The 19,828-nt window shown below is 41.0% G+C and overlaps 2 long non-coding RNA genes across 2 annotated transcripts; both read right to left on the reverse strand.

The window, feature by feature from the left end:
* Window positions 1-420: 420 nt before the first annotated feature.
* Window positions 421-1,951, reverse strand: LOC111571922 (uncharacterized). The gene is made up of 3 exons (XR_008602829.1): window positions 1,687-1,951; window positions 1,362-1,504; window positions 421-612 (listed from the first exon to the last, which is right to left on the reverse strand). It is a non-coding gene; the product is annotated as an uncharacterized LOC111571922 (long non-coding RNA).
* Window positions 1,952-5,322: 3,371 nt separating this feature from the next.
* Window positions 5,323-10,965, reverse strand: LOC129349590 (uncharacterized). The gene is made up of 2 exons (XR_008602649.1): window positions 10,793-10,965; window positions 5,323-7,768 (listed from the first exon to the last, which is right to left on the reverse strand). It is a non-coding gene; the product is annotated as an uncharacterized LOC129349590 (long non-coding RNA).
* Between the last annotated feature and the right edge of the window lie 8,863 nt (window positions 10,966-19,828).

A 19,828-nucleotide genomic window follows, 5' to 3' on the forward strand; every position in this document is an offset into this window, starting at 1 on the left:
TTGAGTTGAGTTGAGTTGAGTTGAGTTGAGTTGAGTTGAGTTGAGTTGAGTTGAGTTGAGTTGAGTTGAGTTGAGTTGAGTTGAGTTGAGTTGAGTTGAGTTGAGTTGAGTTGAGTTGAGTTGAGTTGAGTTGAGTTGAGTTGAGTTGAGTTGAGTTGAGTTGAGTTGAGTTGAGTTGAGTTGAGTTGAGTTGAGTTGAGTTGAGTTGAGTTGAGTTGAGTTGAGTTGAGTTGAGTTGAGTTGAGTTGAGTTGAGTTGAGTTGAGTTGAGTTGAGTTGAGTTGAGTTGAGTTGAGTTGAGTTGAGTTGAGTTGAGTTGAGTTGAGTTGAGTTGAGTTGAGTTGAGTTGAGTTGAGTTGAGTTGAGTTGAGTTGAGTTGAGTTGAGTTGAGTTGAGTTGAGTTGAGTTGAGTTGAGTTGAGTTGAGTTGAGTTGAGTTGAGTTGAGTTGAGTTGAGTTGAGTTGAGTTGAGTTGAGTTGAGTTGAGTTGAGTTGAGTTGAGTTGAGTTGAGTTGAGTTGAGTTGAGTTGAGTTGAGTTGAGTTGAGTTGAGTTGAGTGACGCAGCGCTTCGCAGAGTGACGCAGCGCTTCGCAGAGTGACGCAGCGCTTCTTCCTGCAACAATAACAGAGCAACAAGTTGCAGCAACTGACATTCTTCCTGCAACAATAACAGAGAACCAAGTTGCAGCGACTGACGTTCTTCCTGCAACAATAACAGAGAACCAAGTTGCACCACCCGACATTCTTCCTGCAACAATAACAGAGAACCAAGTTGCAGCGACTGACGTTCTTCCTGCAACAATAACAGAGAACCAAGTTGCACCACCCGACATTCTTCCTGCAACAATAACAGAGAACCAAGTTGCAGCACCCGACGTTTTTCCTGCAACAATAACAGCATCAAGTTGCAGCGACCGAGGTTCTTCCTGTGACAATAGTTTACAATCCAAACAATTTTTTCAATAAAGGTTTTTGTTTTTATTGACAACAAACTTGTACAAAACATAAAAAAAAGAATCAATTCTTGCAATTTCTCACAATAATCTATAAATACAAAAGGCAATCAATGCAGTCAAATGGAGTCGAGTGGAATGGAGTCAAGTGGAATGGAGTCGACACCAGAATGTGGCAACAATGACAAAACTCCTTGTGCAACATCCTCCAGGAAGGTCCGTGTCACCTTTGAAACATTTATCAGTAGGTCAGTTCAAAATCCAGCCAGTCACGCTTAAGCAGGTGATGTATTTTACGCAGACTACACTTTTATCAGTTTTTTTTTTCCCCGTCTTGATAGAATCTAAAAGCACAGATGTCAGCACAAATGATGGTCTAGACTAAACAGTGTGTGCTTTCATTTCTTACCCATTTTCAAATTGTCTTTGAAGGTTGTTAGGTCTTCATGGCAGAATGATTTCCACCTTCGTGGAAGCTGAAGGTTTCTGCTTGAATATTTCTGATCTTCATCAGGTGTATTTGTTACCCGGTAATGCTTTGTAGCAGATGGTCTGGGGGAGGAAAACATCAAAAAAAATGTGTTGAAGTATAGAAAGCTGAAAGCCACACACTAGTGCATATATATGAAGCATTGCATTTTATCCATGAGGAAATTCACCTGTGTGGGTTTTAAACATTTATGAGGATTTATACATGAATAACCTAAACTAATCCATCAAAACCGGATACTTACAACGGGAAGAAACTCAGCTGAAGGGGTAGGTAGGAAACCCAAACAGGAACCGGCAGGGGTACAAGGGCAGAGTCGTGTCCAAGAAGCTCTGGTGGTCACGAGTCGACGCAGGATGTGCACGTCCATGGTGGAGCAGGGAGGGAATGACAGAGCTGGCTTATATGCTGGGAGGTGGAATTGCAAACAGGTGACTGGTGTGAGCCAATTACGGCAGCTGATTCTCATTGCTGCAATCAGACTGCAGGCAGGTGGAAGATTCAGGGAGGAAGGGCTGAAAGCAGACAAGCAAAATCTGATTAGGAAAACAGACAAGACTACAAAATTCAACAAAGACTCTAAACTAACAACAGAGGGGAAATTTAAGAAAACCATAAATGAATAACCTAAACTAATCCATCAAAACCGGATACTTACAACGGGAAGAAACTCAGCTGAAGGGGTAGGTAGGAAACCCAAACAGGAACCGGCAGGGGTACAAGGGCAGAGTCGTGTCCAAGAAGCTCTGGTGGTCACGAGTCGACGCAGGATGTGCACGTCCATGGTGGAGCAGGGAGGGAATGACAGAGCTGGCTTATATGCTGGGAGGTGGAATTGCAAACAGGTGACTGGTGTGAGCCAATTACGGCAGCTGATTCTCATTGCTGCAATCAGACTGCAGGCAGGTGGAACAGTCAGGGAGGAAGGGCTGAAAGCAGACAAGCAAAATCTGATTAGGAAAACAGACAAGACTACAAAATTCAACAAAGACTCTAAACTAACAACAGAGGGGAAATTTAAGAAAACCATAAATGAATAACCTAAACTAATCCATCAAAACCGGATACTTACAACGGGAAGAAACTCAGCTGAAGGGGTAGGTAGGAAACCCAAACAGGAACCGGCAGGGGTACAAGGGCAGAGTCGTGTCCAAGAAGCTCTGGTGGTCACGAGTCGACGCAGGATGTGCACGTCCATGGTGGAGCAGGGAGGGAATGACAGAGCTGGCTTATATGCTGGGAGGTGGAATTGCAAACAGGTGACTGGTGTGAGCCAATTACGGCAGCTGATTCTCATTGCTGCAATCAGACTGCAGGCAGGTGGAAGATTCAGGGAGGAAGGGCTGAAAGCAGACAAGCAAAATCTGATTAGGAAAACAGACAAGACTACAAAATTCAACAAAGACTCTAAACTAACAACAGAGGGGAAATTTAAGAAAACCATAAATGAATAACCTAAACTAATCCATCAAAACCGGATACTTACAACGGGAAGAAACTCAGCTGAAGGGGTAGGTAGGAAACCCATACAGGAACCGGCAGGGGTACGAGGGCAGAGTCGTGTCCAAGAAGCTCCGGTGGTCACGAGTCGACGCAGGATGTGCGCGTCCATGGTGGAGCAGGGAGTGAATGACAGAGCTGGCTTATATGCTGGGAGGTGGAATTGCAAACAGGTGACTGGTGTGAGCCAATTACGGCAGCTGATTCTCATTGCTGCAATCAGACTGCAGGCAGGTGGAAGATTCAGGGAGGAAGGGCTGAAAGCAGACAAGCAAAATCTGATTAGGAAAACAGACAAGACTACAAAATTCAACAAAGACTCTAAACTAACAACAGAGGGGAAATTTAAGAAAACCATAAATGAATAACCTAAACTAATCCATCAAAACCGGATACTTACAACGGGAAGAAACTCAGCTGAAGGGGTAGGTAGGAAACCCATACAGGAACCGGCAGGGGTACGAGGGCAGAGTCGTGTCCAAGAAGCTCCGGTGGTCACGAGTCGACGCAGGATGTGCGCGTCCATGGTGGAGCAGGGAGTGAATGACAGAGCTGGCTTATATGCTGGGAGGTGGAATTGCAAACAGGTGACTGGTGTGAGCCAATTACGGCAGCTGATTCTCATTGCTGCAATCAGACTGAAGGCAGGTGGAAGATTCAGGGAGGAAGGGCTGAAAGCAGACAAGCAAAATCTGATTAGGAAAACAGACAAGACTACAAAATTCAACAAAGACTCTAAACTAACAACAGAGGGGAAATTTAAGAAAACCATAAATGAATAACCTAAACTAATCCATCAAAACCGGATACTTACAACGGGAAGAAACTCAGCTGAAGGGGTAGGTAGGAAACCCATACAGGAACCGGCAGGGGTACGAGGGCAGAGTCGTGTCCAAGAAGCTCCGGTGGTCACGAGTCGACGCAGGATGTGCGCGTCCATGGTGGAGCAGGGAGTGAATGACAGAGCTGGCTTATATGCTGGGAGGTGGAATTGCAAACAGGTGACTGGTGTGAGCCAATTACGGCAGCTGATTCTCATTGCTGCAATCAGACTGCAGGCAGGTGGAAGATTCAGGAAGCAGAGAGACACAGTAGAAAGTTTTAATCACAGATTAAAGTGTGGCTAAATGCAAAGAAGAAAAAACTTGTTTCTTCAGCACAGTCCACAGGTTCTCAATGGGGTTAAAGTCAGGAGTTAAAACCAGTCTAAAACCTTAATTCTTGCCTGATTTAACCATTCCTTTACCATGTTTTTGGTCATTGTCTTGTTGGATCACTTAACTCCATCCAAGACTCCTTCTGGCTGATGATTTGAGGTTTTCCTGAAGAATGTGGAGATAATCATCCACAAGAACCAACATGCATGAATGTTTTTTGGGACAAAGACACGTGCTTCGTTCATTCCAGCATAGCTCAACGCGTTGAGTGGGCGACCCATGTACAGAGCTGGCCCCCGACGCAGCTGGCCCGGGTTCGATTCCCGTTCGCGGCCCTTTGTTGCATGTCTTCCCCCGACTCTTCTCCCCTGTTTCCTGTCTCTCTCTCACTACGCCTATCTAATAAAAAGCCGACAAAAAGGCCAAAAAAATAACTTTAAAAGAATGTGGAGATAATCATCCACAAGAACCAACATGCACGAATGTTTTTTGGGACAAAGACACGTGTTTCGTTCATTCCAGCATAGAAAATTAAGAGCTATAGCAGTCACTGAAAATTCAAGATTGCCACAATATGCACGGTCTTTACAAGTGTATGTAAGCTTTTTTTCACTACTGTACATACTAACATCAGCATGATAACAAGCTTACCCTGACATTTCTCATGGTTGTTAGCGTGTCCCAGAAATGACAGATCATGTATTTTCTACATTTGTTTTTGATGGTTCAATACAGTGCCAGTTTGTATTCAGATTTAAATATTTTTGTCCTCATAATTTGCCATATTTTTGTCAAAACACTCAAAGTTCTTAACATATAAGTATTTGAGAAATTCACATTTTGCTTTGATAATGGAGCTACATGGAAGCTTAGGTTTGCCCAAGCTTATTTCATTCAGAGGCCAATTTTCCAAACTACTGTTGGCACAAAGAATCACCACAGTTTTTTGGAATCATCCTCTGGGAACCATAAATGCTTTTACAAAATTTCACTGGACAATCTATCCAATGGGATTTCAGACAAGACCAAAATGGAGCGACTGAAAGAGCAACATTTTAATCCATAGAATCATATTGAATGCATGGCTAAAAAACACAGACTACTGCCTGGACATCAGTGTAGATTAGTTTAAACCTAGAGATCGTGCTGTTATCTTTATATTCAAATGGAATCAGGAATTAAAACAATGCAAGAAATAGGCAGAAAAGCGTGAGAGCTGGATGTGTGTTTGACCAAGAGGAGTTTTAATAAGCTGAACAAAACATACTCCTACAACAGCCTTTTCATATTCAACCCAACACTTAACTGAATGGAAGACAGTTATCATGCACACTACTTCTGGCTCTAGGCTCATCTCACCAGAATACTTGTCACTCTTTGTTTGTATAGTACTCTTTTGTATGTTATGCCTTTTATCCTTCACCGCCAGTGTTTGCTAAATAATGAAAGGATATCATCTGTACGTTCTTGTTACATGTTGCCACATTGTGAATTGAATTATGAGTAATTATGTATTGTAAGTTATCATGAACACTTTTCTGCTCCTGACAGGGATCTTAAAATAGTATAATGTATAACAGGGGTATATTATAGCAAAACAATAGACAGATGATGCAGCTGCGTTGTGTTTAACTGATGCCACATTAAAACAACAGCTCCAGGGCAAAGATGTCTCATTTAAATGAAATGCCTGTTGCCTTGACTCCTCAGATTGCGGACGTACAAACTGGGAAATGAGATGAGGCATCAAATTGTTCTGATCAACCTCCACAAAATCATTCAGCAAAATGTGAGTGCAGTCCATGTTGTTGGCAGCATGTAAACAGTAAGTTAATGCCCTGAATCGGTCCTGTAGCTTGCTACATTAGAATAGCATGCTAACATTTCTGTTATTCTAGCTCACTCCTTGTTTTTGTTAGTTTTTTGAATTACGTTAAGTATGTCCACGTCGCAAGGTCTGGATAGCTTTCAGCGCATGTGTTTTTTTCTGCCCACATTTTGGTGATTTCAGCCTCCAGGCTTCAGCCTACTATCCCACCACCTGCTCTGTAGTTGGTTACCAAGCAAGTCCAAAGAATTTGTGCTTGTCCTCCTTGTTTTCTTTTTTTGTTTTATTATTATTATTATTATTATTATTATTATTATTATTATTATTATTATTATTATTATTATTATTATAACAAAGCCTATATTTTGCTGAGAGAAAAACTTCCTTTGTTTGTCAAATGGAAAGGGATGCATTCATTTTGAAATGGCAATAAACTGTTTGTTTGATGTCAAACCAAAGCGACTGATGGAACAGTTCATATGCAAGTTAAATGCATTCATTTAACATTAAGAGACAGTTTGTACAGAAAAATACTTTTTACTGAGAGAGGAGTCAAACCTGGGTTATTTCATCTTTAGCTCTATTCCTGGCTGATAAGTGCAATGCATACAAATATCCCACCTCTGTTTGGTGGGATGAAAAACACATTAAAAGTCATCTCCCATGGGTATAAAGCTTTAAAACATTGACACCGCTTTGAAAAACAAAGTTATACAATAACACTGAATAAACCGTTAAAAAACATGACGAAAAAAATAGCAGAGGTAAAACAGGGAGTGATAATGAACAATTTTGAGGGGCCCACATCGGTGAGTCCTTGGACTTTATTTACTTATTTTTCCAAACCAATGCTCAGGTAAGAAGCTTCAGCAGCAGGAGGCTTAGCAGAGCCTAACGGAAGACAGAAGGGGAGCATGCTGTGCTTTAAAGCTAAATCAGCTAAATCGATAGTAAATCACAGGGAGACGTGAATGGGAGTAATGTATGTTCTTCTCCTGGAATTTGTTGAAAACCGGCAGCAGCAGAAACTGCAGTGTTAGTAGAGAATGACTAACGGGGTAAAGCAAACAGTAGATCATGCAGTAGAGCTGCAAGGATTAATCACAAAGGTGCCGGTCAGTAGAAGAAACCGTGACTTTAAAGGTCAAACACTCCCGTTGTGGGAGAATGTTAGGGGAAAAAGCGAGCCTCGATAATGAAAATCAGGGTAGGGATGCAAAAATTCATCTCCAGCCAGCTAAGAAAACCAGGAAAATATCATCAGTATAGAGTTGGAAATTAGTGATTGTGATGTTTATGAAATATGCAAGCAAATGGTGACACATGGAAGACAAATGTAGTTTTAAAACAACTGCCCCCTGTAGGACAATGCTGGGGCAACAACTTTCTCAAATAAAACCACAGAATGATTTGTCAAAATCATTGGCAATGTTTTAGAAATAAAAGCATATCCTGTTCTAATATGGCAGTGGAGGTTTTGGGTACAATAGTTTATATATATAGTTAATATTTAGTTTCACTTTACTAACTAAGGGTAGTTTATTGGAATGTCTGTTGTTCTCAGGCCTCTTTTGAAAAAGAGACTAGATTAAATAACGTTTAAGGAGGGCTTTTATTTCACAGTTAAGATAATAACCACTTTGTCAAACATGAGGAAATATCACAGTAAAAAACTAATTTCTTCCGTGTGGATGAGCATATGACGTTTCAAATAACTTGACTGCCTGAAAGATTTCCCACACTGGTTACAACAATGTGTTTGTAGACTGATCCAGCTCTCCTTTACTGAAACCACTCCCACCCTCATCGAGACATCTGTACAGATCCCAGCAGGTCTGGTCCTATGGAGCAAAAAACAAAGTGTCAGTCACAGCAGTGCAAGAGGACAATAAATGGCAAATGCTACTGAATTACACAGGAAGAGGTGAGGGTGTAGCAGTACACAAAAATCACTGTTGGGCACACACACACACTCAGCTTTGAGATCATGGTTCATTATGTTCAGAGCGTAAAATGGGAACAAGAAATACAAAGCATTACAGTGCTTCTTTTGTCCTTTATTCAAATTAAACACGGGTGCGATGAACAGACTATGACTGCATTTTCTCAAAAAAGCCTGTCAACACTGCTGTAAGTGGCAGCAACTTACTAACAACAAAGTAAAATTTACAAAAGTAAATTCAAATCTTTTTTTTACGCTATTTTTTTGGCCTTTTATCGGCTTTATTTAGGCACAGTGAGATAGAGACAGGAAACAGGGGAGAAGAGTTGGGGGAAGACATGCAGCAAAGGGCCGCGAGCGGGAATCGAACCCGGGCCGCTGCGTCGGGGGCCAGCTCTGTACATGCGTCACCCGCGTAACACGTTGAGCCATACGGGTGTTACAGCAGGGCCTTGAAGCATTTGGAAGATTATAGAAGTGCATATTGTGCTGACCTCAATATCATCCAAAATAACCAACACAAATGTGTGTAAAATGTTGATAGCTGTTTTATACAGCTAAAACAAAGGACACCGATGCGTATAATATGTGTACAGGACATTGAAAACATATCATCATGTTCATTTTATGTTTACCCAGTCGTCCTCATCAAATTAAGAAACGTCATTAAATATGAAGCAAAAAAAAAAAAAAAAACGTCAATCATTTATTTAGAGACTTTAAAGATTGAATGGAGTCAAACTGACCCCAAAAGTAATAGGAGGGCTAACTATATAGAGCAGTGATCATCAACTGGCGGCCCGCGGGCCGAATCCGGCCCGCCGAACCGTCCAATCCGGCCCCCGACTGGATTCCAAAATTGTGAGGATCAAAGAGAAAATATCATGCGGTCCACACTATTAAAGCAACTGAAAACAACAATAACTGAGACTCTTAACTATCAGTAATCCCCACCATTTATGACTCTATTTAGGCTACATTCCGAAATGAGGACAGACTCGCTGCACTGTTTAACATTTATTGTTTCACACAGTTCTTTTTTTTAACATAACTTTTCCTCATGCCCTTACTTAACATTTGGTTTTTATTTCAAAGTCTCAACAACAAGCTTCAAACTAGTAGACTTCTCAGGACAAAAAAAGGAGGAAAAACCAACTGGCATAACTTAAAATAGCATGGTAAATAAATACTAACCTGGTACCAGAACAAAACAGGTCACAAATAATGTTCGCACATCAAATAAAACGTTAAGTGGGCTATAGCGATTTCAGATCACAAGGCTGAAATGGGCTCCTCACACTGCTTAATGGCTGAAGTTACATTTCCCCTCTGACACCAACTTTTTCACATCAGGCTTGGCCGCTGTCAGACTTATGTGCAAACAGTCCTCCAAAGACTGGTTTGACAGTCGGTTCCTCTCGTGTGTTTTTATCGAGTTCATCTTGGAGAACGCAGCCTCGCAGGTGTAGGTTGAACCCAACACGGTGAGCACATACACAGCCAGCGTCTTCAATGTGCCATAGTCCTCGGGACAAGACATCCAGAATGCGCTCAGGCTTTCAGCACCATGGAGAGCAGCCTGGATTTCAGCCAGCTCGCTCTGAATGGACGCCTCGTCCAACGGCATCATTTTCACTACGTTTGTGGAGAATTGTGGTGTTGTCCTCCAGCGGAAGCAATGCCAGCAGCTCCTCTCGGAAATCTTTGCCATCAAAGTATCTGACAAAAACGCACAACTGTGAAATATCCGTGTTGTCAGTGGACTCATCAATAGCCAGTGAAATGTATTTGGCTTCCTTGATCCCGTCAATGACAGCTGGCTGGACATGCTCTGCCAAGACGTGGACACGACGTGCAGCAGTTGAAGCAGAGAGAGGCATTTGTTTGACAGATGCAATAACTCTGTCCATGGATTTGTCGGGGGCACCGTTCCTCCAGAACGGTGACCATGCTCTCCTTTAAAAGCTCACTTTCCGTGAAAGGCCGGTTATGTTTGCAAAGCACCCAGGCAGCCTGCAGAGATGCACACCTTACTCTCTCTTGATCAGTTAAAGTTCGAGTAATAATGCCATTTGCACGGGTGCAGGCAGATTTCAATGTGGCCATTTTTCTCTGACGGGCCTCTGACTGCTCAGGATATGAATCCTTGAAATTTGTATGTTTAGTGTTGTGGTGACAGCGCAGATTATATTCTTTTGCAACAGCAACAGTTTCGTTGCAAATGAGGCATACAGGTGACGCATTTCGGAAGGTTGGCATGATAAATGCCTACTTTTCAGTCCAGTCATTATTAAAGGATCTGTTTTCCACATCCCTAACCTAAACAGCTACCACAGCATTCTGCAGCACCATGCAGAACCCTCTGGTCAGGGGTTTATCCTACAGCAAGATAATGACCCAGAACATCAGTCCACGCTCTGCCAGAACTACTTTAGGAACACAGAACCAGACGATGAGCTTGAAAACATGGAGTGTCAGCACAGTCTCCAGACTTCAACCCCATGGAGCTGGTTTGGGATGAATTGGACAGAAGAGTGAAAATAAAACAACCTTTATGGGAACATTTATGGGAACTTCTGCAACAGGGTTGGGAAGAACTTTCTGAAGAATATTTGATTTCTATTGTGGAAAGAATGCCACGAGTGTGTTCAGCTGTTGTATCTGGCAAAGGCGGCTACTTTGATGAGTCAATAGTTTAGAATACATTTTGGTTTCTAAATAGGTTTTTTTGAACATCATTTGTTTATGTGTTCTATGCTTTCATTTCAGAGTACAATGAGACATGAACATGCATACTTTCCAATACAGAACTGGAAACATTTAGGTGTTCTAAAACTTTTGACCGGTAGTGAGTGTGTGTGCGCGCACACACACACACACACACTCATGAACGCACACAGGGAGAGAGAGCTATGTTTCATACCTTATAGGACATAAGATCAGCAAGAAGCATGACGTGACGCCGGTCGATGCTCATTCCGTGGTTGACCATGGTGTACTGAATCTCATTGATGATGGTGGATCTTGCAGCCTCAATACCCAAAGTCCTCTCAACCTGAACAAAGACACAGAGCAGCTTGTAAAGAAGAAAAAACATTCTGACATTTATCTTGAGGCTGGATCCACAAATAAATCAATCACATGGTATTTTCTCTTATGACGTAGGGTCTTAATCTGCCATCTAACTTCTCTGGCACTTTGGCTCAACAGCCATTATCTTAAAGGTGCTGTATAAATAACGACTGACCTAAGTTCAAGATTAATTACTATTTTTTATAGGAGAGATGTGAAATCATCATCACATACACATTAGCCTTTACCTAATGTAAATCAAGCTATCAGCTTCCACCTACAAACATTAAAATCATTTTCTTCCTTCGACAGTAAGTAACCTGCACTGGGCTTCAAGCTGGGACAGTCTAAGGCAGTGTTTCTCAACTGGTGGGTCGCGACCCAAAAGTGGGTCGCGGGGCCGTTTTTGGTGGGTCGCGAGCCTTTTTCTAAAAAGAGAGAAAAATAAAGATAATCCAATTTAGTGGCGAGTCATTGTAGTTCCCCTCCGCACCCGCAGGGGGTCGTCGTGTCAGCAGCGACCGGTGAGGACACTCGTATTACCGTAGAAGAAACTGCATGTTTTCATAGCAACAGCAGCATGGCTAAACGCAAGTACGACAGCGAGTACATTAAATATGGATTTTCCTACATCGAAGACAAAGGAGTCCAAAAGCCTCAGTGTATTTTGTGTTGTGAGGTACTGGCAAGTGAAAGCATGAAGCATGAATAAACTTTTCGAGCGGTTTAGCGACTACTTTCCCGATAAACAACCCGAGGACGACTGGGTGCGCGACCCGTTTGGAATAAACATGGAAAGCATCACGTTGCCTAGCAGCGATGAATGTCAGCTGGTGGAGCTATCATGTGACCGCACTCTCAGAAAGAAATTCACAGAGGTAAGCCTTTCCCAGTTCTGGTGCAACGATGTGATGAGAGAGTATCCCTCCATTGCTAGTCGAGCTGTAAAAATCCTCCTACCATTCAGCACCACATACCTCTGTGAATGTGGCTTCTCAGCTCTTGTTCAGCTGAAAACAAAATACCGAAATAAACTGAACATTGAGCATGACCTCAGAGTTGCTTTATCATGCATACAGCCAGATTTTGAGACTCTTGTAAAGGCCAAAAAGCATCCTCAGCTAAGCCATTAGAACTTCATGTAGTTCTGCAGTACTTTTATTGTGACTTGTGACTTTTGTTTATTTGTAAGTGCTGAAAAACACACTTTTCTTTCAATATTGCACACTATTTTTTTCCCCAAATATTGGCTTTCAAATATAGTTAAGCCCTTTGAAAAATGTTTTATTGTTTACATTTTGAGATTGATCAGAACATTAAGCATTTCTTCACTTTAATAATTTGTTGAATGCTCTTCATCAGTTTTCATTTTTTGGACTCTTTTGCACATATTTCTGTACATAGTTTCTCCAGCTACAACAGCAATGTTGCAGACTTGTGCAGTATTATGAGAAGCTACTGGTTTTGTTGAATTGCACTTTTTTTGTAGAAAAAAAAACGCACTTTTATATATCCTGAGAACTACTTGAGGCTATTGTTCTACTTGTTTCAAAGTCCTCAGTACTTGAATTAGTATTGCTGCTTGATTTTGAGTTGTTGTGAAGTACTTGAGTTCAGGTTTAAAAGTTTTGTCTTCGAACGCTCAATCAATAAATTGTTGATTTTTGGAGAAATATTGTTTGGGTCACGACTTGTCATTTCAGTTTTATGGTGGGTCCCAGGCCCAGACCAGTTGAGAAGCACTGGTTTAGATTAAAGGATGGAGAGAGGTGCAGCAGACTGCTTCTCCTCTGACTTTCCCATAAACATTACTGAATTTACTAAATACTAGCAAATGAAAAAATAGGTTGCATAAGATGTTAACAAACATTTCCTAGTCTAGATTAATTCATGCAAATTACTGTGAATCCAATCAGTCAAACTCTACAATGAATTGACTATGAAGCCTAGAGTGTTATTACCATTAGTTGAAACCAACTGTAGAAAGTCTTATATAAAGCATCCTTTGAATGCAATAACGGGGGTGCAGCCTTGGTTGGGGACGCACACCATAGAAAAACAGTGTAAATATTAATAATTGTTAAGTTTGAGTTCCAAATAATGAACCTTAATTAGGAAATTGCAATCAGGATCTGGCACCTATTTAGGTTGAAGAACTATCAAGAATAATCAAATGTGTTCCTAGGCTTTAAAGTAGTAATAATAAAAATATTGATTTTATTTATGTGGCACACTTAAAAATAGCGTTCACTAAGTGCTTTAACAGTTAATAGATGTAAACATAGAAGACTGAGCAAATTATAGGAGAGAAGTAAGAACTGTAAACTAGAATAAATAGTATAATGAGAATAAATTAAATGACTTAATTACCTAGATTGGCACGTGGAATGTAACAAGGGAGATAGGTCATTTGAGAAGTAAATTAGTGTTGAGGGTAAAAAATTAAAAGTGATAAAAGTTAGAGAATTAAAGAGCTAAAGAATTATTACAACAGAGAACCAGATAATTAAAAGTAAAATAGAATAAAACTAAGTAAAATAAGAGAAGATATTAATAAAACAAGAAAGAACCTCTCAAATAATCCAGACAAATTACAGTTTGAAACACTAAAATAAAAGTAAAAATAAATTTTTCATAAAAGAAAGTTTATACAATTGGATGGAACTTGTCCTTCTCCTGGACGATCAGGGAGGAACTTGCAAAGTGGTAGTTCAAGGTTGAAAGAATTACAAAGATTTGATTTTAGAAAGTTTTCAGGATTGTTTGAATTTTTTAGCGCAGAACTGATTTGAATCAGATTTCTAACAATAATATTAGTGTTAATGGTTTGCTTACTAGTTGAAGTCTCATTTAATATTAATATGATAAAATGTGTGCTAAAGGATGCACCAAGTGCTAATGTTTTTGAAGTGATTAAATTAGTAATAGATAAATAGTGGATAATATAGAATTGGATAAGTGGCTTAAAAATGTAAAATTTAGATTTAAATATCAGTACAAAAGATAGTGATTGCTGGATGAAGAATACTGAATAATTTAATAGTAACTGGAAATTATACTGTGATGGAAGCATTTACCTTAAAATTAATCAGTGATTTTAACAACATTTTACTGTGATTTATGAATTTTACTAGATGTGTTGCTGTATACTGATTCACACATTGCATCATTGTGCTCATTTGAGTTGTGCTGATCTGAGAAATAGGAGGGTCTCGAACATCGTTCCCACGGTGTGAATGGAACGAATAAAAGATGATTTAGACCAGATCAGTTAGAGGGATGCAACTGCTTACTCACACACACAACATATCCATATACATACAAACACCACACACATCTCATACATAATTTTGTCACATCTACACCACATTTATGAGTTTTGTTTGAATCTTATTCACCAATTGTGCTTTATAATAAGTTTTATATTGTGTTGTATGTTTTTGAGAATCATGAATAACATAACAGTAACTGTGCTGCCTGGATACCAACTGAAGCTCTTAGGGAAACAGGCTAATGAGCTGTTATGCAGATCTCTAGGATCGCCGCCCCATGAATTTGGTGTAGTCAAACTATTTCCAAGCTTATAGGGGGGTTGCAAATGTAAGGACAGATTAGGTTGTGGATGTAGATTATGAACCGTAATGTAAAACACTACCACTCTAAAAGACAACTGTCCAGAAATGCAACATCTATGCACAGTCTGATAACAATCTCAAAGAATCCCAAAAAATATTTAATTCTCTACAGAGTAATGCTGCTCTTTCATCCACTGCACCATTAATCAAAGGACATGACATTTTGACACACAGCAGAACTAGGCTTCACAAAAACTCACCTGCTGACTGAATGAATGACAAAATCAAATAACATATGTGGCTGAAAAAGCCTATCCCAGCTGACTCAGGTGAAGGCAGGGGACACCCTAGACAGGTCGCCAGTCTGTCGCAGGGCTACATACAAAGACAAACAATCACTCTCACATTCACACCTACGGGCAATTTAGAGTAATCAATTAATCTCAGCATATTTTTGGACTGTGGGAGGAAGCCGGAGTACCCGGAGAAAACCCACGCATGCACAGGGAGAACATGCAAACTCCATGCAGAAAGATCCCGGGAAAGCCAGGACGCAAACCAGGGATCTTCTCGCTGCAAGGCAAAAGTGCTAACCACTACACCACTGTGCAGCCATTGTCATTAATGATAATATAAAAAAACCTTCTAACATTCCCTCCTGTTTATCATTAACACATTCCTTTATGATCAACAGACTCAAAACTAGTCATGGGATGAGGCCACATTATTTCTAAACTACAGTTATTCACTGTTGCTGAATAAAAACAAAATTGACTGAAAAAGTACACAGGGTGTGCTCTAACACAGTAAATAGCTGAGAAAACCCAGTTGCCACCTTCCAGCAGGACAATGACAATTACTGACATCTCTCTAAAGCAAAATGCAAGAAAAACTCTTTATTCTCATTACAAGGACACATAAAACCACTCAACAAGCAATGTACGCAGACAAACACACATACACTACACATTTCTGTTTCACTGTGTTCACTAACCTTCTCCAGTGTCTCTCTCACACATGCACACACACACACACACACACACACACATATGCCCCCACAGAGCTAGAGAGGGACACATGTGAAGCACTGAGCCACAGACCAAGCTGTTAACTGCTGACAACAAGAACAAAGAGAGTTATATCCACCCTGATTCCTTCACACACATCAGTCCCACTCAGTGACAGGAATGAGAGAAGCAGATGAGATTCCCTCTGTTTATTTACCCTCCGCACAGCTGCACACACACACACGCACACACAAACACACACACACACGCACACACACACACCACAATGACAGTGGACACAGTAAATTCCTCTTGATGTAGTTAAAATAAGACACTGGGAAGTTTTCTGGGTTTCACTGGACAAGATTCACTCCAGCATCTTTGTTTATGTGACATATCAGGCAAAGTATCATGATATTTGAGTCACTGTGTTACTGTAAATCTGTCTGCAGTGAAACCATTTTTAGACGCCAGGCATTACTTTTACACATCAACAGATACCATGATGCCATTATGTGTCTTCTATTCGATCTTCATTCTCCTTATCTCCTGTTCAACACGTGTTCATATTCCAAGACTCACCGATTTTATGCAATTTTGGACGGATTCAGAATTATACATATTGCACATGTGAGAGATTTTTTTAAAAAAAAATATTAATGTTGTTGCAGAAATGCTGCCCTATAATGTATAATGTATTTTGTCATGTCTTTTGTTCAGTTTTTGGTTAAACCACATAAATGTTGTTGCAGCATCCAATCTATGCATGTTTTTCATTCTAAATCACCTCTATTTTGCTGAAAACCTCTCGGCTTCAGGGGGGCTGTGCCCCCCTGGACCCCCCTGAAGATTGTATACCGAGCATTTTCAGCTGAAATCAAAATTTGCTGTTTCCATGCCTGATGTTTATGTGCTCCTTCTCCTCCACCTCTTTCAAACCCTTCTTCATCTCTGGTGTTTTCTGGCTGATGGAGATTCCCATCTTCCTGCTTGTCTTCTCTGATATCCTCTGAGTTTCCGTCTTGTTCGTTGGATCTCCAACTCGTGGTGTTCTTTGTGGCCTCTCTTCTCTTTGCTCCTTGGCCGGCCTTCAGTAAACCTTTCAGAGACCTCAGCAGACTCTCTCTTTGCCACCAGGTGGTGCTGCCGCTCTTTGTCCAAAGATTTGTCTACTCTCTCCATTCCTTCCCTGTCTCCTCCATTCTCCTTCTTCACCTCCATGCCTTCTTCCTGTTTTGGTTTCTCCTCTTCCTCTTTGGTGGCTCTCCTCTCGTCTCACCTTTTTCTTTCTTTCCTCACCTTCCTTCCTCGTTCTTCTGCTCCTCATTTTCTCTCTTCCTTCAGTCTCTTCACTTTGTTTCCTTCAGCTCCATCTCATCTTGGCCTCTGCTCCTCTTTTTCTGTTCTGTCTCTTTTCTCCTCCACTTTCTCTTCTCTGTTGTTTTGGTGTTCATCTGTCTGAAGTCATCTTCTCCTCTTCCCTTCCTTCATCTTTGATTTCCTCCTCCACTTTCTACCATCTCTTTCAGTTTGAAGTTCGTCTCTCTGAGTATATGTAGCTGTGGCTCAATCAGCTGATGACCCTCCCTCAGCTCTGGAAGAACAAAACAAGGACACCAATCTTGACAGTTTTTTGTTTCCATGTCTCGTTTCATCCAGTGGATGTCCTGAGAAATGCTAGACAGGCAGGCCAGATGCTAATTAGTTATTCACACCTCTGACATGCGGTGTAGTCTCATTTCCCCCCGAGTCCCACAGACACAGTCCGTTTATGACAATTTACGGCACAGGCACACTTGGACTTCACAGCCACTGCTGATAACTTCTGGGAACTTGGTAGGGTTTTGTAAGTTCACGGGGTTGATAATCTGGCTTTTTGTGCAGCACAAGAAACAGTGAATGCATCCTATGGCCAAAGAAATCTGTCTCCTGTAAGAATCATTCTGATGGATAATAAAGTTTAATGTTACTGATCTATCAGAGGGAACCTGCAGTGGTGAACTGTGACACAATATGCTTTTTTTTTTTTTTTTTGCTTCCATACCAATCTGCCATATTGTATTTTGAAGCTCAGATGTACTGGTTTCTGCCCAGCATCAGTGTAACTGAATAGGAGAGCAGAGATGACAGATGATAAATTCACAAATAATTAATATAAATTAAATATAAATGAGTCCAAATGAGTCTTATCAGGACAAATCTATCTATCTATCTATGTATCTATCTATCTATCTATCTATCTATCTATTGTGACAACCCTCCACTTGGACAACAGGTGTGCCTGTTCAGGAGCTGAGGGTCGTCAGCTGAATGAGCCACACCTGGGATCAAGTGGCTCAAACTGCATAAAACCTCCCTCACTTCCAGCGTCTGGGTCTGAGCTGCTGCCTGTGGGAGCTTCAGCTGCATGCTTTTGGGCTTTCCATTTGTGGTTTGTTGTGCACATTATGGATTGGTTGGTTACAATAAAATAATTTTTAGTCACCACACTGTGTTTGCCTCCCTGTTTTGCTGCAGCCTTTGAGCCAGGCTGTAACACTATCTATCTACCTGTAAAATTACTCTGTTACAAGTATGAAAATGTCTAGGTCATAGTAGTAAAAATATTCTGTTACACGTCAAAACACCAATGCCACACAGTAAATGTACTCTGTTACACATAAAAGTAGCACCACCAAGGAGTAGAAATAATCTGCCACAAGTAAAAGTACCAACACTTGAATAGAAATACTCTGTTCTGAGTAAAACTACAAACACCACAGAGTAGAAATACTCAGTGACATATTTACAAGTAAAAATACCAACACAACAGAGTAGAAATACCGCATTACAAGTGTAACTGTGTTCCAACACAACAGTATACTAATACTTCATTATTACCACTGGCTCTTAGGCCGCAACAAAGGAACAGATGCACAGAGGGGCTTTACTGTAACCAAAGACGATTTATGAAGAAAAACAGTGATGATGAGGTGTGAAAGTAAGCATCTGTGGTGTGTGAGGATGTATGATGGCAGTGGTCAATGTGTGGTGCATGTTGTCAGTGTAAAACAAACTAAAACAAAGAAGAGCATGGGTGGCTGGGTGTGAGAGAGAGCTCTGGCTCAGCATGACGGTTTATTTAACCTGAGACAACGGCCAGGTACCAGGTTAGATGATTGTAAAGTCAGCCAGAGACCTGAGGGCTGTGCTATGAAGTGAGATTAGTGGGTTAGTGAGGTCTGTTGAGCTGAGAGTCAGAGATTAGATCTCCATGGTAACTGATGCTGTGGACCTAACCTGGTCTGGAGCAGGTTATGTTCAGGGTTTAGGATTTAAAGAAGCGTCTCCCTTTAACCACATCTTTTCTGGTGATTCTTTATGAGCGACACAGATTCTCAGATGAGGGAAAATGTCTTAACTGTAAACATGTTAATCTGTACGTTACTAAAACCACAGAATGAAACTACACAGTTACAGTATCGCTCACTGTGTGCACCGCGTTGCCATGGGAACTGGCATGTATTTAGTTGGTGATGCAGAAATTGTATAAATATGCTTTTATGTTTGGTCCTGATTTGCTGTCAAGTCCAATTACACTGTTGCTACTGCAGCTGATAGTGTTTTGCTGTCAGACTGCAGGCTTACTTGTTGTTCCTAGAATCTCTAAAAGTAGAATGGGAGGCAGAGCCTTCAGTTATCAGCTCCTCTCCTGTGGAACCAGCTCCCAGTTTGGGTTCGGGAGGTGGACACCCTCTCTATTTTTAAGACCAGGCTTAAAACCTTCCTTTTTGACAAAGCTTATAGTTAGGGCTGACTGGGGGACCCTGACGGGGTATGCTGGTGTTTTCATTTGCACAACTGACTTCCCCTCTTGACGTCCCTTTAGTTTGCCCCTACTTATGCTGCTATAGGCCTAGGCTGCTGGGGAACCTCTCTTGATGCACTGAGCCCTTCTCTAACTACCTATGTATTTACTATATATACCATTATTGCATTACGCTCACTCTGTTTCTCCCTGTGTCCTTTCTCTGAGTGTCCCTGGTCCCAGAGCTGGATGCTTTAGATCTGTGGTTGTTCTCCCACCAACTGGCCTAGTCTCCATCATGTCCACTGTGGGATGTTGCTGCTGACCTTCCTCCAGCCCACTGCTTCCAGCTGCCCATTTCCACCAGTCTACTCTGCATCACCCTCACTATACTTGATATGTTCATCTACATACTGTTTGAATTTTACTACCAGCTATATATGTAGTACATTTAATGCCAGAGCCGTACATCATAACAGTAAACTATGAATCAATTTCAATGCTAGCTTGTACTTTGT

Source organism: Amphiprion ocellaris, chromosome 9 (assembly GCF_022539595.1).
Source record: "Amphiprion ocellaris isolate individual 3 ecotype Okinawa chromosome 9, ASM2253959v1, whole genome shotgun sequence".
NCBI classification, from domain to species: Eukaryota; Metazoa; Chordata; class Actinopteri; family Pomacentridae; genus Amphiprion; species Amphiprion ocellaris.